Source organism: Artemia sp. Qi Xiang Cuo, chromosome 14, assembly GCF_049724085.1.
Source record: "Artemia sp. Qi Xiang Cuo chromosome 14, ASM4972408v1, whole genome shotgun sequence".
Lineage (NCBI taxonomy): Eukaryota > Metazoa > Arthropoda > Branchiopoda > Anostraca > Artemiidae > Artemia > Artemia sp. Qi Xiang Cuo.
In genome coordinates, this window is record NC_142807.1 from 16,307,317 (window position 1) to 16,313,780 (window position 6,464).

The window sequence follows — 6,464 nt, forward strand, 5'->3', positions numbered from 1 at the left end:
TGGATATACCCTTGTCGGTGCTGTATTTATGCTTAATCCTCTTAGTGATTTGTGTGGCCGGGTATTAAGCCGCTCGTTCTGCCATCTTTTTACAAGAAAACAGCCAGCGACCTTTGCTTTATCTGAAAAGCGCGTTGACATTTGGTGTATTTTTTTTACTGGAGTAGAAATTCGGGAAACTCAACCAAGATCCACAGAAGGAGGAGTCATGCAGCATCCCCTATGCCCTATATTGTTTACCTGAGTTCACCAGTTTTCTTGAAAATCTCAAATGTTAACGAGCTTTAAGGGTAGCCCTCATTGTTGTATATTTTATGTTTATAAAAGAGTCTGGTACGGCTATTACTCTTGCCTAAAAAATGCTGTCCAATTTTGCCCTTTATCTGTTTTATTGCTCATTTTTGATTGCTTATTGGTCAACTGCTGCTTCAAAGGCAGTCTCATTCATTGCAAAGAAAAATTATGTTTCTTTCAAATGTTTACCTTCTATGAAACAACATAAGTTTACCTTTTAAACGAATCTCTTTGCCTGATGTGTTTTTTTAAAAGTTCAAGTACAACTATCATTCTTTTGACACTTTCTAATTTTTTATAACTTGTAGATTAACGGACTTTAGATTACTATGTCATAGAAGTAGCATTTTGAGTACAGTAATAGCAGGGTCGTACAAAGGTCCCTAAGATCACAGCGGTCCCTAAAAAAGTATCTATTCTTATGGAAACTCTCTAAGGTCCCTGTTTTCACTGTTTCAGATAACCATCACATTAACTTCTTGATACGCAGTTTCTCATTGCTACTTGATGGGTTTGTTATTGCCTGCCCTGTCGTCTTCATTTCATGGCGTGAAGTAACTTAGTTGCTTATATAGAAGTTTCTCTTGGTTTCAAAATATTCTCTTTTAACTAAGAGTTTACATAATCTTTCTACTAAAACAATTTTATAAAGCAATACCGTTTGGCCCGTGGCTGCATTGCTGTATTATCCGGTCTAAAAAGCCGTCTGACTTCATTCAGTCACTGGTAGGAATAGCCATATCAGAAGGATTGAGTGTATTAAAGTACAGGTAATTATAGTTTTAAATTGCTGAAGTATAAGCTGAAATAAAATTACATTAGTTCTGTATGCTGTTAAAGATAGCCTACAGCCTTATTTTTATAAAAGCAAGGAATGTTTTTATTGATAAGCATAAATTTTATTTCCTTTTACAGCTATGATATATAAGGTCTGGGGGCGAAAATTTGTATTTTTTCATTACATTCAAGACATGGTCAGTCAAGAGACTGAGAGCTGTGTGCAAGTGAAGGGCAAACTTAGCACGTTCTTTTCAGTAAGAACAAAAGTCAGAGAAGGTTGTTTAGTTGCTCCTGGGCTATTTAACTGTATTATTGACCATGTTATGAGTTGCACAACCCGGAAGTTGAGCTTTGGGCTCAAGTACGGGATAGTGTTGTCACTGATTGGGACTTTGCTGATGACATAGCACTAGTCACCAACTCCGAGTCACAGCTGCTCATGGCTCTAAACACGCTTCAGGGTGAAGCTACTAGGACAGGACTATTCAATAACTGGAAGAAGACGAAAGTTATGGTAAGTCCAAAGTCTGACGCCGACAGTTCTAATTACTTGATCGCCGGAAACCAAATTGAAGTGGTTGACGACTTTACTTATCTTTGTTCTATCATGCCATCGGATGGCTACATCGACCATGAAGTTGCTGCACGCGCGGCCAAGGCTTCTGCCGTCTTCGGTAGTCTGAGCCATGTTTGGAAGAAGCCAATGATCAAATGAGCCACCAAAACGAAGTTCCTTGGAGGGTCAGTCTATTCGATCCTGCTATAGGGAGTTGAAACTTGGCCTACAACTGCAGCTGTCCAGCGGCGTGTAATCTAAGTTGCTTCGCACAATCCAAGGAATCCAATGGACAGACTTTGTTAGCAACGACCGCCTACGAAGTATGACTTCCCAGTCACCTTTGTTGCCGAGCGGATACTTCGGTGGTTTGGACATCTTTTGCGATTGCCTGCCGACACTCGGGCTCGGATTCTTTACAACTTTGAACCAACCAGTAGTGGCTGGAAAATGGATATTGAGTAGGTCAGAATAATGTCTAATATTGTGATTTTTTCCAAGAAAGACATCTTCAGTCCACTTGTTATCCTGCTAACAAACTGGGGATTGGAAGACCAAGGGGCTACGCGCTTGTTTATTTCGTTTAAATTGAAGGAGTGCTTGAGGTAAGAGTGGTTTAAGATTTATTTTATGGTGCGGGTTGGGATACGTCAATTAAATTTAAAATAATGCAAAGGTTCTAAAAGGGTATATTTGTAGATTCTGTAAAAATAAGTAGGTTTTTCGAAAAAGACTTTCATAAGCAATGAATACCGAACTTACTCATTATGTTTCAAGAAAGGACTTAAGGAGCAATAAATGCCAAATTACTGCTCTCTATTTCAAAAGTGGCTTACACAAGCAGTAATTGCCGAACTTGCGCTTACTATTTTGAAAACGACTTCCAAAAGCAATAACTGCCGAATCGGCAGCTTCTTTTTTTTAATTAATTTCGCAAGCAATACAGACCGAATTTGCGCTTTCTATTCGAGGCTAGGAAAACCGAGTAGTTAGCACACAAGACTTGAAATCCCTTGTCCGTAAGGGCAGGGTTTTGAATCCTGATGTTGCTGGTTATTTGGTCTGGAACGGAGGTCCGTGGCGTCATTTTGTAAGCTCAGCCAGAGTTGACCCAGCTCCAAATGGGCATGTGGGGTAGGTTAACAGGAAGGATGTGCGAAAGCACAGGATGGGTTGCTACCAATACCTCATTACACTTCCTGATTGAAGGGTCATGAAACAAAGATCAGAGCCGCTGATAGGGACTGTAAGAACCAATGCCGTACTCTTTACCTTTACATTTTTATTTCGAAAACATTCAAAAGCCGTTAGATATGAAAAAAAATCACGTCGTACCTCTCATTATCAAATAGCACATTTGCTTGTTGTTAGAAATTAAAAATTAGAATTTAATTTATAAAATTATAATTTAGTAAACAAAAATTTATACTTTAATACAGAAAAATTAAATTAGAAATTCCGCTTGACAAATCGTCACTTTCATAAAATTTGGGAGCATAAGGGATAAAAACAAAATAAGTACACTTGCAGACAAAAAGAACTCAAAACCCATAAAAAGTAGTCAAATGATAGAACAAATAACTTAATAATGTCAAATCCCAGAAATAAGGGTGGAAAAGGAAAAATCCTACAGGAGAGGGGATATTTATCAAAAGCTTAGATAGGTTTAAAAAAAGAGTAAAAATAGGGCTCATTAGGGGCTCTGCCTTTTAAGCAATTTCGAGCGCTGGGCAGAGCGATCCCAACTTACAATTTTGTAAGATCTCGATCATCTTTCGAATAACTTCCTACGGTATTCTTATATTTTACATAGTACACTTCCTTGTTATGTGGGACAGCTGAAATAAATTGATATATATGACCTAAACTGAACAAGCCCGAGCACCCAATACCCATGGTACACTTTATTAATTTTATGTAATAATTTTTTTCGGTACTTAGCTTACGTGTTATAGTGACCACACAAAACAAATTTAGTTATCTTAATCCTAATGAAATATACCAAAATATGATGAAAATATAATACTTTAGTAACAAAATTGTGAAAAATACAACAGAGAATTATGGAGAGCAGGACGCCCAGAACACATTATATTCAATACCTAACCACCTTTATACATTACATATTTAATTAAAATATATATGTATAGTACTTTATCTCGCTCAGGCTAAGTTCATCATCTCCGAGTGGACACACAAAACCCGTTTCACTGCAGATCAAGAACAAAGTGTGGTCGCTATAACATGTATGTACTCTTTTTTCGTTTTTATATAATCGCACTGTATTATATTTTATATAAGAAATATAAAATAATTTATTCTATATAAAGTTATATTTTTACTTTTTGTATTATTATATAGTAATCTTCGTGCAATTTTTTTTATAGAATACTCTCTTATCAGTAGTACTAACTTCTTTAATTAAAAAAAACAAACAATCTCCTTCACATACCACCTATACTTGCAAAAAAAAAACAAATTTTGAAATATTACCATATAAAAAACTTCAGTTTAACCAGCTGAACTAATCTGATCAAATTTTGAGGTCTACTACAACCAATTAACCAAATCCAGTAGCTACCTAGCTATTTTGCAGGGTGCCCTTCTATCATATAGTACCACTTCGACGGTGCCACCGAAATGATAAAAAATCATAAAAAATTGTTTTTTTCTACAATCCCTCTATTTTCCTTATTTTTCAATTGGCTTTAATTTTTCATAAACTGGGGTTTTTAGATACTCCTGTCAAAGTTGGATTTATGAACGCATTCTGTATCAACAAAAAAAACGATTTTTTTTCGGATGGAAGTAAGAATAAATTTGAAACTAAAACGAACAAAAATTAATGCTTTACAGCCTATACAACATATAGCTCTAAGAACAGTGTGAATAAACAGACTGATGATACTTTCCTATGTTTCTAGGATTATACAAAGGTACCGGTAGCAATTTACTGAAAACACAAAGCCCACGCATAAGAAACAAGAATATTTTATTCTTATACACAAAAAATATTGTGAAGCAGTGCTTCAGAATATTTTGTAACGTAGAAACATAGAGTGCTTCAGAAGCACTCTATGTTTCTACTGTAAAGAGAACCCTTTATTGTCATAATCTTATCTAACACATTTTTTACTTCGTTCTTTACTGATTTTGCCATCTCAGTCAAGCTCAGAGATCAAGCAATGCAGAACCTACCAAAAGTGGGAACTACTGGCAAAGAGATTCCTTATTTAATCTAAAAGAAATCCTTGTTTTTTTTCACGGATCCTCTCAACAATAGATTACTTATATGGTTGAAAGCTGTTAAAATGTTCCCAATATTTTTCTCAGTTTCTATATCAGAGTTTTAAAATCGATATTTAGCACAGCTGGAATCAGTATAGATTGAATAAACCTAGCCCCAATCCTCTCCTAAAAATTTAAACACTATTTCTACAGTTCCTCGGTCATTGTAATTCTGAAGCTTATATGAAAAAGCACAGCAGTAATTTAAATATAATTTAAGCAAAAATATATTATCTAAATTAGCTGAGATTCAAATTTCCCTGTTAAATTTTCCCCTTTATGGTCACTGCCAAAATTAAAGAGAAAATGCAAAATATTCAATCTTAAGCTATGTTAATAACAAGAAGATGTAAATACGAAAAATAGAAATCTTGCTAACTTTGCCAAACAAAACTAGCCACCTCTTCGATCTACTACTCCCTTCTTTATAGTTCTACCCTTTTCAAACTAAGAAAATATAGCATCGTTGCTCATTTCCCCCTATTTTTCAACTAAATATTATGAACATTTATATGAAGGCAAGCGATTTTGAATCCATATTCGAACTGATCGTAGAATATTTTGGGAAAAAGTATTCGATAGTGTTGGAGGCAAGGCCGTACCCAGGATTTTTTTTTGTTTCGGAGGGGGTTTTACTCAAATTTTTTTTTTTTTGGGGGGGGGGGGAGGGGGTTACGCAAAAAAAGCATACAAAACTTGTTTATATCCATTTTTGTTACGTGGTCACGAGTCAGACAAACATTTCGGGGGGGTTCAAACCCCCCTCTGGGTACGGCCTTGGTTGGAGGGTATTGAAAATGGTATGAATCGTTATAAGACGATTAGAATCGTTATATTCCATCTGTATATGAAGAATCGATAAGATTTTAGAGTTGGGACATTTATTAATAAACAAAAATTTACAATATAGTTGAATCCGCCTGCAAGGGAAGTCCCTGGGGATTTGTGAAATACCTAGTGAAGCATTATTTTTAAATTCTCTCTATAATATAAACAATACTTAAAAAGGGGAAAACTCATCGCCTACTGAAAGTCAATTTTTAAAGAAATTTTTTATAAGCTTCGGAACTTTTCATAGATATGTATATCTTAGATGGCGTTAGAGCTTCAAACCTTGCACTTCGTTGCAAGTCTGTTATGGAATGATTTGCCTGAGCTTTGTACAAAAAAAAAAAAAGAAAAGAAATCTGAACAAAACAAGTAAAATAAGCATTATACAATGGTAAATTTCACACTTCAATCTGTAATTATACAGGTAAAATATTAGATATACAAGTAATTAAGAGGATTAAAATAGATAAATTAGGTCTCAGGATAGACTCAAACGTAAGGTCAAAGGCCCGAACCCCCTCCAAATACATACTTCCTTGATTCTGAAAGCAAAACAAAATCGTGTTATTCAGTTAAGAGGACCTGGCACGAGGTAAATTGCATTTCAAAATTGAGTGTTGCGCAATCTTGTGACGTCAGTATCGTTACTTATTGCAACAGAGAAAGGAAAAATTTAAGATTGCCAGTTAATTTTGCAATATTCAATAATACGATC